Raw genomic sequence first — 19209 nt, 5'->3', positions numbered from 1 at the left:
CTCAGTCATCTCCGCTCGGCTCCCATCAGTTTTTGTTGTTTTTCTTCGTAGGTACTTGTACTGCCCCCTAGCGGCTGATTAGTGTATATAATACACAAATTAGTCGCTGAGTGCTGATCAGCATCGCACGCAAGTACGCCGCTGATCAGCAACTCCTCTTTTTTGGTGTAAGGTTTTTTCCCCCTTCCCCCCCCCCTTTTTTTTTCTATATCCTACCACCACTGTCTGCTGATAAATACCGCACATAAGTGCGGCATTTATCAGCAACTCTTTTTTGGCGTAGGTTTTCCCCCCCCCCCCCCCCCCCCCCCTTGCGGTGAAAAACATGTATAAAAACACCACATTACATTACTTGAAATAAAGTTTTACACTACACCACATTACATTTACATACCCCCCATATACCAATCCCCGAATAAAAAGTGTCCCAGAGTGTTTTCGGTGGAGGAGGCATAAGCACTTATTGCCTCAGACACTGAAAAAGCCAGTGAGGATGAATGGGGGGGGATCCTTCTTCCCTCCATTCATCATCATCATCATCCATTGATGAAAACTTTCCACCTAGGCGTCCAAGGAGGATGCCTCGGGCTGCCCGCAAGACAAGTCATCCCATCCCGCCCCCTTCCCCCCAGACAGGTGACTCCATCCCGCCCCCTGCTCCCCAGACAAGTCATCCCATCCCGCCCCCTGCCTCCCAGACAGGTGACCCCATCCAGCCCCCCAGATAGGTGACCCCATACCCCCAAAATTATCAGCCCCGGATTCCTGGTTTTATGGCAACGGCGGGAATCCAAATTAACCCCACAGGTCTCAGAGAAATAGACTTTTTCAAGCTCTATTTCTCTGATGACTATACTTATAAACTTGATGGTGGCGCAAACAAACCTGTACACGCACCAATTTATAGCCCAGAACCCCTCCTCTTCTTTTGCTAGGCTCATGGCGTGGACACCTACTGATGCAGCCGAAATGACAACATTTGGGGGCTCCTGCTGCACATGGGCCTAGTAAAATAAAAACACAATTCGGCAATACTGGAGTGGGGATATTATGTATAATATCCCACTTTACAGTATGGCCATGGGACGGTTTCGATTCAAAGCCCTCCTAAAATTCTTGCATTATAATGACAATGCAAGGTGCCCCCACGGGATGATCCCTCGTATGACCACCTGTACAAAGTACGGCCGGTCATAGATCACTTCTCAGCCAAATTTACTGAGATGTATTTCTCTGGGATATACATCTCAGTAGATGAGTCCCTCCTGAGCTTCAAAGGAAGACTCCATTTCTGCCAGTACCTTCCCAATAAAAGATCACGGTATGTCGTGAAACTATACAAACTCTGTGAGAGTACCTCAGGGTACACTTACAGATTTAGGGTACAAACCCACTTGACGTATTTGCTGCGTGAATCAGTCTTAAAAATAAGCAGGCAAAACGCAGGTTGGCTTTATATGATTGTTCTGCGTTAAAATACGCAATTGCGTATTTTTGAAGCGTGAAGCTTGTTGTTAGCAAAGCATCAGTTGTTAACAACCTGTGTGAAAAACGCATGTAGCTTCATGCTTCAAAAATACGCAATTGCGTATTTTAACACAGAACAATTGTATAAAGCCAACCTGCGTTTTGCCTGCTTATTTTTACGACTGATTCACGCAGCAAATACGTCAAGTGGGTTTGTACCCTTAGAGTATATGAGGGTAGGGACACCCAAATCCAGCCCCCAGAATGCCCCCCATCCTCGGAGTCAGTGGGAAGACCGTTTGGGAACTGATCTTCCCACTGCTGGATAAAGGTTATTATCTGTACGTTGATAACTTTTATACCAGCATCCCCTTTTATACCAGCATCCCCCTGCCTGAGCTACTGTAGCTTGCGGCACGATCCGAAAAAATCTAAGAGGCCTCCCAAGTCACCCTGTTAGACAACTGATGCAAAAAAGGGGGGAGAGCAGGGCCTATGCCTGTGAAAATATGTTGTTGGTCAAATATAAGGACAAACGCGATGTCCTTATTTTGACCACAATTCACAGGAATAGCGCCACCCCTGTCCCTGTACGTGGTACCACAAATGTGGTGAACAAACCTGATTGTGTTCTAGAGTACAATCAGTATATGGGAGGAGTTGATCTCTCAGATCAACTCCTGAAACCATATAACGCCACGAGAAAAACTAGACGGTGGTATAAAAAGGTGGCCGTATATCTGGTACAGACAGCGATGTACAACGCTTTTGTGCTGTACCGATATGCCAGCCACCCGGGGAAATTCCTTGAATTCCAGGAAGCAGTGATCAAAGCCCTGATATTTGGCAGCCACGGAGCGGGCCCAAACGCTTCTGGATATGAAGGACCCCGTATCGTACAGGGACAACATTTTCCAGGTGAAGTCCCACACACTGGAAAAAAGGGGAGATCCCAAAAGAAGTGCAGAGTGTGCCGTAAAAGTGGGATCAGGAAGGACACCATTTACCAGTGTGAGACCTGTCCTGATCACCCCGGCCTCTGCATAAAGGATTGCTTCAAGGCGTACCACACGTCATTGGAGTTCTAAATTCTTTCCCTTATTCCTATTTCAGGGGTCACGTTGATCCAGGGATTAGTCTGATTGCCATTATGGAGTCGGGAAGGAATTTTTCCCCTGTGATGAGGCTACGGTCGTCTGCCTCACAAGGGTTTTTTGCCTTCCTCTGGATCAACACAGGTTGAATTTCATGGACTTCTGTCCTTTTCAACCTTATAAACTAATAATTGGCCTAATTTTCCCAAATAAATTAAAATTGTCCCTTTTCCGGAACTAAATAGATATGGCCGCCATTCCCATTAGAGGCATGCCATGATGCAATTACAAAGCCTGTGTGCGGCCAGGACAGTAGAAACCCCCACAAGTGACCCCATTCTGGAAACTACACCCCATAAGGAATCTAACAAGGGGTGCAGCAGGGATATAGCCCCCTGGTGACTCGCACATTTGTGCCGTGAAAATGAAAAAAAAAAGTGTATTTTTCATCTTCACAGCACATGTTCTACATATGTGCCCGTCACCACTGGGGTCCATATGCTCACTGCACCCCTTGCTAGATTCCTTATGGGGTGTAGTTTCCAAAATGGGGTCACTTGTGGGGGGATTCTACTGTCCTGGCAGCACAGGAGCTTTGTAAATGTGGCATGGCCTCCATCCTCCATTCCAACCTCTAAATGGCGCTTTGTCCCTCTGGTGGCTTGCCCTGTGCCCATATGGCACATTATGCCAACATGTGGGGTATTTTCGTACTCAGGGGAAATTACCCTACAAGTTTTGCATTTATTTTCTCTTTTAACCCCTTGTGGAAATAAAAAAAAAAAAAAAAAAAAAAAAAAAAAAAAAAAAAAGGCTAGACCAACATTTAGTGTAAAAAAAAAAAAAAAAAAAAAAAAATAATTTTTTACAGTGATCTAGTCCTTATTTTTCTTTTTTTTTTACACAAGGGGTTAAAAGATAAAAAAAAAAAAAAAAAAAAAAAAAAACACACCACTAAATGTGTAGCGCAACTTCCCTCAAGTATGAAAATACCCCACATGTGGACATAAAATACCAGGCGGGTGCAGGGTAAGCCTCCGCAGGGAGGGAGCGCCATTTGGCTAGAATGGATGGTGAGTGCCATGTCGCATTTACAAAAGGCCCTGTGTTGCCAAGACAGTGGAGGCCCCCCAAAAGTGACACCATTCTGGAAACTGCACCCCTCAAGGAATCTAACAAGGGGTGCAATGACGATATGGCCCGCTTTATGAGGGGCACATTTGTGCTGTGAAAATGAAAAAACTAAATTTTTCACTTTCACGTCACATTGTTCCCCATTTGTGCCAGTCACCAGTGGGGTCCATATGCTCACTGCACCCCTTGTTAGATTCCTTGAGGGGTGTAGTTTCCAGAATGGGTCACTTGTGGGAGTTTACCACTGTCCTGGTAGCATAGGGTCTTTGCAAATGCAACATGGCCCTTGAAATCCATTACAGCAAAATCCAGCATCCAAAAGCCAAATGGCGCTCCTTCCCTTTAGAGGCTCGTCTTGCGGCCGCATGGCGCTTTATATCCACATGTGGGGCATTTTCGTACTCGGGACAAACTGCTCTACACGTTTTGTGTTTTTTTCTCTTTTAAACCCTTGTGAAAATGAAAAATTCACAGCTAGGCCAAAATTTTTTTTTTTACACAACATCATTGATCTAGTCTTGACATTTCTCATTTGCACAAGGGGTTAAAACAGAAGAAACAGAACAAAACATGTAAAGAAATTTCCCCAGAGTACGGAAATACCCCACATGTGGGCTTAAGGCGCTATGCGGCCGCAAGACAAGACTCCAATGGGAAGGAGCGCCATTTAGCTTTTTAGGGCTGAATTTGGGTAGAATGGATTTCGAGGGCCATGTTACATTTAAAAACTCCCTGTGTTGCCAAAGCAGTGAAACCCCCCCACAAGTGACCCCATTATGGAAACTACACCCCTCAGGGAATGTAACAAGGGGTGTAGTCAGCATATGGACCCCACTGGTGACGGGCACAAATATGGAACAATGTGGCGTGAAAATGAAATATTACATATTAGCCTTGAATTTCTTATTTTCACAAGGGGTTAAAAGAGGAAAAAACAAACAAAAAACAAAAAAAAAACAAAAAACACAAAATGTGTAGAGCAATTTCCCCCGAGTCCATAAATACCCCACATGTGCACATAAAGTGCTAAGCGGGCGCAGGACAAGCCTCTGAAGGGAAGGAGCACCAATTGGCTTTTGGAAGCTGGATTTCACTGGAATGGATTTCATGGGCCATGTCGCATTTACAGAGCCCTCGTGATGCCAAAACACTGGAACCCCCCCTCAAGTGACCCCATTATGGAAACTACACCCCTCAAGGAACCTAACAAGGGGTGCAGTGAGGATATGGACCCCTTAATAACATGCACATTTGTGCCGTTAAAGTGAAAAAATGAAATTTTTCACTTTTACGTCACATTGTTCCACATTTGTGCCTGTCACAAGTGGGGTCCATATGCTCACTGCACCCCTTGTTAGATTCCTTGAGGGGTGTAGTTTCCAGAATGGGCTCCCTTGTGGGGGGTTTCCAGTGTTTTGGCAGCACGAGGGCTCTGTAAATGAGACATGGCTCATGAAATCCATTCCAGTGAAATCCAGCTTCCAAAAGCCAATTGGCGCTCCTTCCCTTTGGAGGCTCGTCCTGCACCCACTTAGCACTTTATGTCCACATGTGGGGTATTTCCGTACTCGGGAGAAACTGTGCTATACGTTTTGTTTTTTTTTCGCCCTTGTATCCCTTTGTAAAAATGAAAAATTGAAGGCTAGAACAAGGTTTCAGTGTAAAAAAATTTCTCTTCTATTTTCATGCCACATTGTTCTGAAAATCTGTGAAACACCTGTGGGGTCATAATGCTCACCGCACCTCTTGTTACATTCCTTGAGGGGTGTAGTTTCCAGAATGGGGTCACTTGCGGGGGGTTTCCAGTATTTTGGCACCTCAGAGCCTCTGCCAACCTGAAGTGATACAGTCAAAAATTACCAAATATAACAGAGGCGTTGAAATTCACTAGGCGTTCCTTTATAGCTGAGGCTTGTGGTTGCGTCAAATAGCGCAATAGGACCACATATGGGGTATTTCTATAAACTGCAGAAGCGGGGCAATTAGTATTGGGGTGCATTTCTCTGGTAATGGGTTTATAATTATGAAAATTATTGGATTACAATAAAATCTCTGCACAGAAAATTTAAGATTTCTTACACACTTAGCTTTTATTTCTGAGACTCCCCTAAAAGGTTAAAAAACTTTTTGGATGTGCTTTTGCAGAGTGTTGGGGGTGCAGTTTCTAAATGAGCAGCTGCAACGATTGAGATGCATTAGCAAACTGGAAAGGGGTCTGGTGCTCACTGAGCAAGCACTCCAAGGGGTAGATGGGGGAGAGAGTGATAGCATGGAGGTACAGGAGGAAGAGGCAGCTAGTTGGGTCACAGTTAGAAAAAGGGGTAGAGGGAAGAGTGCGAGGGAGGCCAGTCCTGATCTGGCACACCCCAACAAGTTTGCCAAATTGGCGGATGAGGGGGATGTTGATTCAGGGGTGGCATTGCTGCAGCAGGACACTGCCTCTGAAAGCCAGGGGGGGTGTCTGCTCCAGTAAGGTGGGAAACAGGAGTTCAGGGCAGGCCAGGCAGGTACTGGTAGTGGGGGACTCAATTATTAGGGGGACAGACAGGGCAATCTGTCACAAAGACCGGGATCGTCAAACAGTGTGTTGCCTTCCTGGCGCTCGAGTTCGTCACATTGTGGATCGGGTTGACATATTACTGGGAGGGACTGGCCATGACCCAGCAGTCATGATGCACATTGGCACCAATGATAAAGTTAGAGGTAGGAAATGGTCCTTAAAAACGATTTCAGGGACTTAGGCAGGAAGCTTAAAACTAGGACCTCCAAGGTGATATTCTCCGAAATATTACCTGTACCACGAGCCACACCTGAGAGACAGCGGGAGATTAGGGAGGTAAATAAGTGGCTCAAGAGCTGATGTAGGATAGAGGGGTTTGGGTTCATGGAGAACTGGGCCGACTTCTCGGTCGGTTACAGGCTCTACGGTAGGGACGGGCTGCATCTCAATGGGGAGGGTGCAGCCGTGCTGGGGGAGAAGATGGCTAAGAGGTTGGAGGAGTGTTTAAACTAGGGACGGGGGGGGGGGGGGGGGGGGGGGGGGGGGGGAGGGCAACTACAATATAGTAAATAAAGACAGATTAGATGGAGAGCTGGGCCTAGATTATGGAACTGGGGGTGGAGCGGCGGGAGGGGTTAGAATAGTCACTAGTGATAAAAGGAAAGGGAATATGGACAAACATATTAAATGTATGTATACTAATGCTCGAAGCCTCACTAATAAAGCTGAGGAACTAGAACTCATAATGGTTGAAGAGAAATATGATATAGTGGGGATAAGCGAGACATGGCTGGATGAGACCTTTGACTGGGCCGTTAATATCCAGGGTTATAGTCTATTCAGAAATGAACGTAAAAATAAGAAAGGGGGAGGGGTCTGTCTATATGTTAAATCATGCCTAAAGCCTATTCTGCGAAAGGATATATGTGATGATAATGTGGAGTCTCTTTGGGTAGAAATAAGGGGAGGGACGAAGAATAATAAAATTATAAACCTCCAAGTATAGTGGAAGAATCAGAAAATCTTCTTATAAGACAAATAGATGTGGCAGCGAAGCAGGGGGAAGTCATTATTATGGGGGACTTTAACTACCCAAATATCAACTGGAAAGCAGAAACCTGCAGCTCCAGGAAGGGAAGCGTGTTTTTGGAAATAGTAAAAGATAATTACCTTTCCCAACTAGTACAGGAACCAACAAGAGGGGGGGCCCTTCTGGACCTGATCTTAACCAATAGGCCCGACAGAATATCAAAAATAGAGGTGGGGGGGGTCACCTAGGTAATAGTGACCATAACATAGTAAGTTTTCAATTATCCTTCAATAAAATTAGTAGAGGGGCTACAAAAACATTGGGAACATAGACTGGGACAATGCCTTCAGAAATAAAAGTACACAAGAGAAATGGAACATATTTAAGAGCATCCTGGGTAAATCGTGTGAACGACACATACCATATGGGAATAAACGTAGTAGAAATAAGAGAAATCCAATGTGGTTAACTACAGCTGTAAGGGGTGCAATAAATGATAAGAAACAAGCATTCAGACAACTAAAACAAGAAGGTAGTGGGGAAGCATTGAGCAACTATAGACAGAATAGAATGTGTAAAACGCAAATAAAAGAAGCAAAAATAGCAACAGAAAGAAGGATAGCCACAGAAAGTAAAACGAATCCCAAAATGTTCTTCACCTATATAAACAACAAAAGACTTATAACCGAAAATGTTGGTCCCCTCAAAAATAATCTGGGTGTAATGGTGGAGGGGGAAGAGGAAAAGGCCAATCTACTAAATACATTCTTCTCTACTGTATTCACAGAGGAGAATCCCATAACAGACGACATGACTAGAGATAATGTTAATCCTCCCATAAATCTCACCTGCCTAACACAACAAGAAGTGGGAAAACGCCTTAAAAACATTAAAATCCATAAGTCAGCGGGCCCAGAAGGTATCCATCCTAGAGTTTTGCAAGAATTAAATACTGTGTTGGACAGACCGTTATTCCTATTATTTAAAGATTCTATTACGACAGGGATTGTTCCACAGGACTGGCGCATAGCTAATGTGGTACCAATATTCAAGAAGGGGTCAAGGAGTGATCCTGGAAACTACAGGCCCGTAAGTCTAACATCTATAGTAGGTAAAGTATTTGAGGGGATTGTAAGAGATGCTATACTGGAGTATCTTAATGAAAATGATCTTATGACGCAGCACCAGCATGGATTTATGAGGGATCGGTCCAGTCAGACTAATCTGATCGGCTTCTATGAAGAGGTAAGTTATAGACTGGACCTGGGGAGGCTGTGGATGTTGTGTATCTGGACTTTTCAAAGGCATTTGATACTGTGCCGCATGAAAGGTTGGTCTACAAAATGAGGATGCTGGGACTTGGGAAAACGTATGCAAATGGGTAAGTAACTGGTTGTGTGATAGAAAACAGAGGATGGTCATTGATGGAAAATATTCAGATTGGGTTTTAGTTACTAGTGGGGTACCACAGGGGTCAGTGTTGGGTCCACTTCTTTTTAATATTTTTATTAATGATCTTGTAGAAGGGCTACAGAGTAGAATCTCCATTTTTGCAGAGGATACTAAACTGGGTAAAGTAATCAGTACAGAGGAGGATAATATCATATTACAAAGGGATTTGGAGAAGCTAGAGGCTTGGGCGGAGAAATGGCAAATGAAGTTTAATGTGGATAAATGTAAGGTTATGCATTTGGGCAATAGAAATAATAAGTACAGTTATGTGCTAAATAATAAAACACTGGGTAAAACTACTTCCGAAAAGGACCTGGGGGTATTGGTGGACAGTAAACTCAACTTTAGTGATCAGTGCCAGGCAGCAGCTGCCAAGGCTAATAAAATAATGGGATGCATCAAAAGAGGCATAGATGCTAAAGATGAGAACATAGTTTTGCCTCTTTATAAATCACTAGTCAGACCACATATGGAATACTGTGTACAGTTTTGGGCACCGGTATATAAGAAGGACACAGCTGAACTAGAGCGGGTGCAGAGGAGGGCAACAAAGGTCATTAAGGGAATGGGTGGGTTACAGTACCAAGACAGGTTATCAAGCTTGGGGTTATTTAAGCTAGAAAAAAAGACGTCTTCGGGGCGATCTGATCACAACGTACAAATATATGAATGGACAGTACAGAGATCTTTGTAGTGGTCTTTTTTACTCCTAGGTCTGTAACAATGACAACGGGGCATCCTCTACGTCTAGAGGAAAGAAGATTTCATCATCAGCATCGACACGGGTTCTTTACTGTACGAGCGGTAAGACTGTGGAACTCTCTGCCACATGAGGTTGTCATGGCCGATTCATTAAATAAGTTCAAGGGAGGCCTTGATACTTTTCTTGAACAATATAATATTACAAGTTAAGGGCATTCGATTTTGGTGATGCGTTGATCCCGAGATAGTTCTGGTTGCCATTGCAGTCGGGGGGGGGGAGTTTCTCCCTGTGGCGGGGCGGTTTGTCTTCTGCCCCATAGGGGTTTTCGCCTTCCTGTGTCAACACAGTAGGATTCTCCTAGGTTGAACCTGATGGACTCTTGTCTTCTTTTCAACCTTATTTACTATGTTACAGTCTCTACGCTTAGAGCTAGCCTTCTTAGGAGTCTCCTAAAATACAGGGTAGGGGGAACATAAAGTAAAAACTAATATGAAACCTTGATACAGAAAAAACATAGGGGGAGCCCCTTTTACCCCACCATAACGAGTTTTTGCAGGAGTGACAACAGTTTCAGTGCCTTGGGACTCCTTAGTAACCACAGCATTTTAGTAATCATGGAGTGGGCAGAAGCTCTGCAGAGTGTCCAAACTATGCAGCAGCTCACCCCGGAGCCTTACGTCGCAGGGATGCCGGTAGCACAGAGAATCGCTGATTGTCGCAGTGTGAATCTTCTTTAGTTAGATTCTGGGAGATATAAGGAAAATTCCACCTCCTATCTCCTGGGATTCTTTTTCCTGTTCAATTGGAGTAGGAGGTGGAGCTTTCCAGGGCTGCTGTCATAGGGCGATAGGTGAAAAAGCAGCAATTCTGAAGTCTTTCCCTCTTTTTGTTTACTATATGGGACCAGGGGCGGTCTTGGCATTTCTAGGGCCCCAAGCGAAGTTATGTCTGGGCCCCCCCCCCCTCGACACGCATTCCAAAACAATAGACCGCTGTGTGTTGCCCCCAGAAGTATATACCCCTTGTGCACTACCACCAGTAATATATACTCCTTGTGTGCTGCCCCCAATAGTATATACCACTTGTGTCCTGCCCCCAGTAGTATATACCCCTTGTTTGCTTCCCCCAGCAGTATATAGACCCCTGTGTGTTCACCCAGTTATATATAGCCCCCCCGTGAGCTCCCCAGAAGTATATAGACCTCCTGTGTGCTGCCCCAGTTGTATATAGACCCCCTGTGTACTGCCCCAAGTTGTATATACCCCCTGTGTGCTCCCCCACTAGTATATAGGCCCCCTGTGTGCTTCCTCAGGGGTATTTAGCCCCCCTGTGTGCTCCCTCACTTTGATATAGACCCCTGTGTGCTCCTCCAGTAGTATTTAAACCCCCTGTGTGGTTCCCCCAGTAGTATACAGACACCTGTGTGCTCCCCCAGTTATATATAGACCACCTGTGTGCCTCACAAGTAGTATATAGACCCCCTGTATGTTCCCCCAGTAGTATATAGCCCCCCCTGTGTGCCCCACCAGTAGTATATAGACCCCTGTGTGCTCCCCCAGTAGTATATAGCCCCCCTGTGTGCTTCCCCACTTGGATATAGACCTCCCGTGTGCTCTCCAAGGTGTATATAGACCCCATTCTGCTGCCCCAAGTAGTATATAGACCCCCTGTGTGCTGCCCCCAGTAGTATATAGACCCCTCTGTGAAGCCCCAGTAGTCTATAGCCCCCCTGTGTGCTCCCCCCTTTTATATAGACCCCCGATGTGTGCTCCATCAGTTAAACAGACCCCTGTGTGCTCCCCCTCCCATTATAGTATATAACACAATAAAACACAATAAAACAAACACTTAGGGCCCTATTCCACGGGACGATTATCGTTCAGATTATCGTTAAATCATTCGAATCTGAACGATAATCGTTCGGTTGAAATGCAGTTAACGATTAACGAGCCGAACGAGAAATCGTTGATCGTTTAATAAGACCTGGACCTATTTTTATCGTTGCTCGTTCGCAAATCGTTCGCATTGAATAAGACATCGTTCGGTCGTTCTCAATAGATACGAACGCAATAGCGAATAAATAGCGAAGAGAAACGATCGCAATTACGATCATAAGTAACGATTATCGTTCCATGGAAATGAGTGAACGTTTTCAGGTCTTTCGCAATAGCGGTCGTTTGAGATCGTTAATCGTTAACGATTATCCAAACGATAATCGTCCCGTGGAATAGGGCCCTTAGACTCAACTGGGTCCGGGCGTCTCCTCTTCTCTCTTGTGGCCGCAGGAAGTGTATTCCCTGCGATCACAAGAGGCCGCACTGTCACTGGAGCGCCGGCACCACAAGGACAAAGCTGCCTTCCTGCGGCCACAAGAGTGACTGACAGGAAGGGAGCCAATGGCTCCCGCCCTGTAAGTGCTGCTGCTGCATGTAACTATGAGCGCTCATTACGAGTGCTCATAGTTACAGTTCAGATGGCAGCAGCGAGCGGGGCAGCAGCCCTGTCCAGCAGTCTTGAGCACAAGAGCGGGGCGTGGGGGCCCCAAGCGATCGCTTGGGGTGCTTGGTGCCAAAGACCGCCACTGTATGGGACCAATGTTATAATTTATCAGATTGGACAATTATGCACACTACAATATATAATATTTATTTTTACATGTTTTAATTGTATACTATGAAAAGGGGGGTGATTTTACTCCTTCACGATGCAGCCTAAAATTGCCTAAATGACTGCACCAATTTTCATTTTTTCCTTGCCCTCTAAGAGTTATAGCGCCTTTATTTTTTCATCTACAGGGCCATGTAAAGGCTTGTTCTTTTCAGGAACAAGTGTACACAATGCCTTTTACGCTACCAAAAAAAAAAATATATGATGGAACCCCCAAAATATTATGGGGTGAAATTGTAAATGCACTTTATGGTAAAACTGACATGTCATCCTTATTTTATGTCAGTCTGAACACAACCATATGCATGGTTTCATAACGATCCAGCCCATGTGCCTGGAGCATTCCTAATTATGAGGAGGGTTGGGAGGAGGGACAAAGAGGGTGTGCCAGCCTATTGCATACACAATCTAAGCCCCGGCCATTGGGCAGGGGGCTGCCAGTTTAAAAGTTGTTTTTTTGGACAATAACTGCATCACCTGCCGAACGGACCCCAGGACAGATCTTGGATTGAAAGCAGCTATCCGAAGGTACAAGTGGTTTGGGGGGGGAAGGGGGGGGGTCAGATTGTGGGTACAGCATCGCTTTAAAGTTGCTCTACTATGACTTTTATAACGGTTTTAGTTTTTCACCTATGGGGCTGTATGGGATGTAAAATTTTTGCATCATTATAATATCAACAAAAAGTTTTTTTTTTTCTTTCAGTAATTCAATTCAAAAAGTGACCTCATTCTATAGAGTCATTACATAGAGAGTGAACTTTTTCAAGCGTTTATTTCTGTTAAAGTTGATGATTATGGATTACAGCCAGAAAAACCCAAGTCAGTATTTCAGAAATTAGAATAATTAACCCAAAACACCTGCAGTGGCTTCCTAAGTGTAAGCCACTAAAGTTCATTGCTAAAGAAGCTGGCTGTTGTCAGAGTGCTGTATCAAAGCATATTAATGGAAAGTTGAGTGGAAGGAAAAAGTGTGGTAAATAAGATGCACAAGCAACGGAGAACCCGCAAGTCTTAGCAGGATTGTAACGAAAATGCCATTCAAAAATTTGGGAGAGATTCACAAATAGTGGACTGCTGCTGGAGTCATTGCTTCAAAAGCCACCACATACAGACATCTGCAGGACATGGGGTATAAGCATTGCATTCCATGTGTCGAGCCACTCCTGACCAATAAACAACGAAGCGTCTCATCTGGGCCAAGGAAAAACAACAACTGGACTGTTTATCAGTGGTCCAAGGTGCCGATTTCAGATTAAAGTAAATTTTGCATTTCTATGGAAATCAAGGTCCAGAGTCTGGAGGAAGAGTGGAGAGGCATACAATCCAAGCTGCTTGATGTCTAGTATGAATTTTCCATAACCAGTGATGGTTTGAGGAGCCATGTCCATCTGCTAGTGTAGGTTCACTGTGTTTCATCAACACCAAAGTCAAGGCTGCCATCTACCAGGAAATTTTAGAGCACTTCATGCTTCCCTCCGCTGAAAAGATTTTTGGAGATGGAGTTTTCATCTTCCATCAGGATTTTGGCACCTGTCCACACTGCCAAAAGTACCAATACCAGGTTTACTAACCACAGCATCACTGTGCTTGATTGGCCAGGCAAACTAGCCAGACCTTAACCCCATAGAGAATTTATGGGGTATTGTCAAGAGGAAGATGAAAGACACCAGACCCAACAATGCAGATGAGCTGAAGGCCACTTTCAAAGCAACCTGGGCTTCAATAACCCCTCTGCAGTTCCATCAGCTGATCGCCTCCATGCCACATTGTCGCACTGATGTGGTCATTCATGCAAAATGTGCCCAGACCAAGTATTGAGGGCATTTACTATACAGATTTTCAATTGGTCGACATTTCTGTGTTAACATTTTTTTCCAGTTGGTTTTATATAATATTGTAATTTTCTGAAATATTGACTTTAGGGTTTTTCTTGGCTGTAATCAATCATTAACTTTATCAGAAATAAACGCTTGAAAAAGTTCACTCTGTATGCAATGACTCTATAGAATATATGAGGTCACTTTGTCCATTGGATGGCGACAGGAGTGCTCTTGTCACTTACTGTACACTTAAACGTTTAGGGGTTACTGTTGGGCGATCGTTGCGCCCTGACTCTAAACGATTACGGCCGTAACGGTCGATATTGGACGAATACGACAGGTAATCGCTTTGTGTAATAGGTCCTTTAGTATGTCCCTTATACAGAAGTCACAAACCGCAGCGACAAGCAGGGCTGTGGAGTCGGAGTTGGAGCTAGTTTTGGCTGGAATCGGAAAAAAAAAAAAAATTGTACCGACTCAGAAGACTCCAGCTTTAAAAAAAAATCTTTAAAAAAAAATGTAGAATTGAATTTGATATGAATTTTACAAGTTTTGCTCATCATTATATATTTAAGCAACATTCTAATAGGACACTGGCCCTATTACATACAGGTGGTCATGGAAAAGTTGTCGGTCACTATTTGGCAGTTTGTTTCTAAGCTGGAACAGTCCATTGTGTGGGGGAGATCTGTGCTTTTCCCTTCCTGGATGCTGGATGACTGTATATGAATAGCAGTGTAATATGAAGATATCCTGTGTAATATAGAGGCGGAGAAGACATAAGTAGTGTAGCAGTAACCTCTGTCCTCAGTGTGGCGTTCTCTCTGGGAGAGGATTGTGTGTTTTTCTTCAGTGTTCTATGGCTGCAGCAGTGTGTGTGTGTGTGTGTGTGTGTGTGTATGTATGTATGTATGCTATGGCTGCAGCAGGCTGTGTGTGTGCTTTGGCTGCAGCAGGCTGTGTTTATGTGCGCTATGGCCGCAGCAAGCAGTGTGTGTGTGTGTGTTATGTGTGCTATGGCTGCAGCAAGCTGTGTGTGTGTGTGTGTGTGTGTATGCTATTGCGTGCCCGCACAGTGACCTTCTATATCACTATGTGTGACTCCTCTCTATCACTATGGCTGACCTCTATATTACAGGGATCTGGCATTGTTAGCAGTGTTTCAAAAAAAAACTTGTTTTCTATTAAAGTACATTAAAAGTTATATATATATGTGTCTATACAATGTATTACTGTTCCTGTACCCACACTGGTAGCTGATAGAAATCCAGGAAGTGAAAAAAAATGTCCTCTGTGCCAATTAACATTATCTCCTGCTCCTGCTGCTATTCCCCCCTAGGAGACAAATATTCCATGCCTCTGTCTCACATTGTGTGTGTTTGGTGATGATACAGACAGGTGGCAGGGCATGTTGTCACAGGATGCTTGGCTGGATAACCCAATCCCTGACTGATTCACCATCTCTGCCCGGCCAGAAGCAGGTGCAGCACTAATTTTCTGATTGTAAAGGGTGGGGTGGTCACATGAGGGAAAGCATTGCATGCTGTGAAATGCTAAGCCAGGAAGTACAGAAACACAATACAGAGCAAAAAAAACCTAAACAAATGGATTTTTTGGTACTCTCAAAACTGGAATAGACAGGTAAGTAATGCATTATGCTTCTGCAGGAGTTTCATTTTTTTAATCTCTATCCAGAGTTCTCCTTTTAAGTATGGTGAATATTTAGTTAGAAACATAGATTGTAAGCAGTAAAAGATCACCTGCTCCATCTAGTCTAGTTGTGAGTAGTTCAGGACATGGAGGCTGGAGACTAGCTGCATCCACTGCACACACAGGAGAAGCTGCTTTATATACAGTATTCCTTATTCACTCATAAGTCGCCCCAGGATCATCTAGGACATTAGGGAGAAGCTGCTGAGCCAGTGTGATAAATAACTCCCTTGGTATATGACTGGCCATTAATGAAGGAGCAGGAGTCAGAGTCGGACCTGATAAAATTCAGGAGTCGGAGTTGCGGCTTACGACTCCACAGCCCTGGCGACAAGAGGACTAAACTATAACTTTCACCTATAGGACAATGCATAGCATCAGCTCTAAAAGTTCTAGATGTACCCCACTGTACAAGAGGCTGGGGGTAAAACGCGACTGCGCCCTATATTACTGCATACAGTACCGGATACACGCATCCATGCCTAAAGCCTCTTGCGGTAAGGCCAGCACAGACACGTCTACCGGGCTCTCCGCATAGCACCGAGCTATATCACCAAGCTCTCCACACCTCACGAGGAGACATGGGAAGTCACACAGCAGAGATTGCAGCACACCGTAACTCACCCGTCACCAAAGATGCTGCACTGCTGCTTCTGCCTAGTTTTCCGGGACCGTCACTTCTCACAGGAAGCCCGTCAACTCGCAACCCTCCTTCCACATCCGTGAAGGCAGCACCAGTCACTGACTGTGAGGATACTCTAGGAGGATGACGCCTTACTGCACCGGCTAGTCGGGTTTGCTTCTGGGACTTGTAGTTTATGTAACGTAGAGACAAGTCGGGGGAGGAGCGCTGTCTAGCCTGGTGAACTACGTTTCCCATGATACCTCGGATCTTCTTCCTAGAACAAATAGCGAACAAAGGAAGACTGCAGCCGCCAGCAATGAGCGCCCGAGAGGGACTGTCCTGGGGCTGACAGTTAGAGCAGTCGGTGGGCGGGGCTGAGGGGCTTGCGATGACGGCACGGTTCGGTGTGTGAGGGAGGGGGCAGCAGCGCTCGGCAAGACGCGGACGAGGTTGATGATCGCGCATCTTCTGTTCTGTAACCTTGCGCTTCGGGCCGGGAGCAGCTGCAGCTGATGGACAAACATTAGGGACTCGTGGTGGAGCAGGTGCGGGATCGTTTGCTTTAGAACTGTGGATCTTGCAGCGGAGGGTGGAGGAGACCGGGGATAATCCAGTGAGATGTAATGGTCACTGGCGCTTCGCTCTGCACGGCGGACGAACAAAAGGGAAGAAGAAGCGATTGTCCCAGCTCCGCGCCCCGACACATGTAAGCCTCGATCCGTGTCAGCGCATCCCGAGCTGTGTGCCCGGGCACTGCCCTCACTGCTGCTGTGTGACACGGGAGCGGCGGCGGCTCTGGGCTGGCACGGGCTCGCTTGGTGTTGTGTGATCTCCATAACGTTCTTCTCCTCATCGTCCTGTGCGTCATGTGAAGAGCACAGGTGAAATCAGTGTGTGCTGGTGCCCGGGCTGTGTGCTGGTGCCCGGGCTGTGTGCTGGTGCCCCAGCGAGGTGCTTGTTGATTGTCTCCATCCTCCCCATCCAGGCCTGCTGCAACACCGTCTGTCTCATGCCTCACGGCACTCACAGCTGCTAGCCTGCCGCGCTCAGGCTGCTGCAGAACCTCTTCCCGGGGCTGAGCTCTTTACATTTTACTTTCATCACTATTTATTATTGTAAGCTGGGAAGAGACTGGGAAGTTTCTGCTGCTGATCCATGGATCCGGGCTATAGCAAGTTGGAGGATCAGAGCTTTTGTTGGAGGATCAGAGCCGGCATCTCCCGCTGATGTCCCATGGATGTAAACAAATCCGTAAGTTTCCATTAGGCCTTTGTTTACTATAGAGCTGAGTGATATAATGGGCTGATACATGTATGATGCAAAGTGTGTATATATATAGGGGATGATACATGTGTATATACTGGGGATGATACATGTATGATGCAAAGTGTGTGTATATATATATATATATATATAGGGGATGATACATGTGTATATACAGGGGATGATACATGTATGATGCAAAGTGTTGTATATATATAGGGGATGATACATGTGTATATACAGGGCTGATACATGTATAATGCAAAGTGTGTGTATACAGGGGATGATACATTTGTATACACAGAGGATGCTATATGTGTGATCCATCTATAGAACAAAGTGTAGCAAGTGTCTTTCTTGCTGACATGTGTCTGTGTGTATGGTCCCCAGCCAGTGTATGTATGAGGAGATTGCAGGGAGGGGGAGGCATATGTTACTGCGGTGTGCAGTTCTCTAGAATAGATGCCCTGCTAATACTGCCTGCCAACAATAACAGGGGACACACAGCAGTGTGCAGAAGAGTCCCCATCCACAATCAGGTCTCCACTCCGCATTAGCATTTATCTCTTCAGCTCCATGACTTCTCTTGATGCCTTCCCTGCATATAACAATAGATATCTGATGCCTCCTATACATTCTGTTGCTTTTCTGGAAAGAAGTGTCAATCCAGTTGTCAGGTTCTCTGTGTATATTGGTGAACAATATGAAGGAGACATCTGTGCTGTTAGTTTTATTTATATTGTTACATTGTGATAAATCCCGAAGTGCCAAGAGACAATAAAGCCCTTTCCGGGAGAAAACCCAGCAAGATTGCTCTATACACCATGTCAGTAGAACTGTATGTATTGGGGGATGGATGGCCGTAAAGAGTGTCCTCCTTCTTCAGCAAAAAATAAGTATATTGTTGTGTCCGCAAAGGCGGTTCCTCTGTACAGTTAATAGGAGCCATAACCAGGATTACTAAAGTGCAGATCTGACCAGAGACAACTGAAACGGCAATATCTACTAAAAAGCACCCAGTGTCCTCGCTCTCTTGTCCGTTGTTGTTCCTGTTTGTTGGAAGACCTGCATTTGATGTTTGCGCCCACATTTTTTCCCATTCCAATGTCTGTATAAAATCTTTGCCCCCAATGAGCTTTTTATGGATTAAGCTGTCCTCGCCCCCTCTTCTTGCACTGGTGCAGTTTGCTGTAGAAATTGAAAGTTACTGTCTGATTTGCTTTGCAATCCAGCGACTTATTGTTTCCAGTGTTTTGTATCTGAATGAAGTGAGCTAATTTCTATGTCCGAGATGATAAATCGGCCGATCCACCATTGTCATACTGACCAACAGACAATTCTGTTCATTTTATATATTAGGCACTGATTATACAGCTCTTTTGTGATTTTATTGGTATTTTGTTTTTATCTAGGTTGTTAGGGTGTAGGTGTCAGTAATCTGTATCAGACTATATGTTGACTGCATAGGTTTAACCCTTGAAAATGATCTTTAATAAACATTTCAACTTTGTTGCAACACAGCCTATCCAGATATACCATGTTTTACTTTGGCAAAAAAGGGCTAGGACTTATTTTTGGGGAACACAACATGCCCCTACACTGTAGCCTCACTCTATACTGTATGTCCTGCTGTTGTCAGGCTACAGGGGCAAGTACCTCTGTAGTTAGGCCTCCATACTGAATACCTCCCTCCCACCCACTTTAGTTATTCCCCATACTGTATACATCCCCCTCTGCAGTTAGT

General features: G+C 45.0%; 2 protein-coding genes across 6 annotated transcripts in view; one reads left to right on the top strand and one right to left on the bottom strand.

Moving 5' to 3' along the window:
• GGPS1 (geranylgeranyl diphosphate synthase 1) overlaps positions 1–16346 on the bottom strand; it is a 100512-nt gene extending 84166 nt beyond the window's left edge. For 2 of the 4 annotated variants that reach the window (XM_069954437.1, XM_069954439.1), the window contains exon 1: positions 16202–16292. The gene's annotated coding sequence lies outside the window, so the exon portion shown is untranslated. Of the gene's footprint in view, positions 1–16201 lie in introns of all 4 variants that reach the window. The other 2 variants (XM_069954442.1, XM_069954438.1) reach the window with 2 other exon arrangements.
• An 879-nt stretch (positions 16347–17225) lies between these two features.
• The window catches only part of ARID4B (AT-rich interaction domain 4B), a 123679-nt gene continuing 121695 nt past the window's right edge, over positions 17226–19209 (top strand). For both annotated transcript variants that reach the window (XR_011360335.1, XM_069955555.1), the window contains exon 1: positions 17226–17453. The gene's annotated coding sequence lies outside the window, so the exon portion shown is untranslated. The remainder of the gene's footprint in view (positions 17454–19209) is intronic.

The sequence above is a fragment of the Dendropsophus ebraccatus genome, chromosome 15 (assembly GCF_027789765.1).
Source record: "Dendropsophus ebraccatus isolate aDenEbr1 chromosome 15, aDenEbr1.pat, whole genome shotgun sequence".
NCBI lineage: Eukaryota > Metazoa > Chordata > Amphibia > Anura > Hylidae > Dendropsophus > Dendropsophus ebraccatus.
The sequence above is the reverse complement of the archived record's forward strand: the minus strand, read 5'-3'. Positions and strand labels throughout refer to the sequence as shown.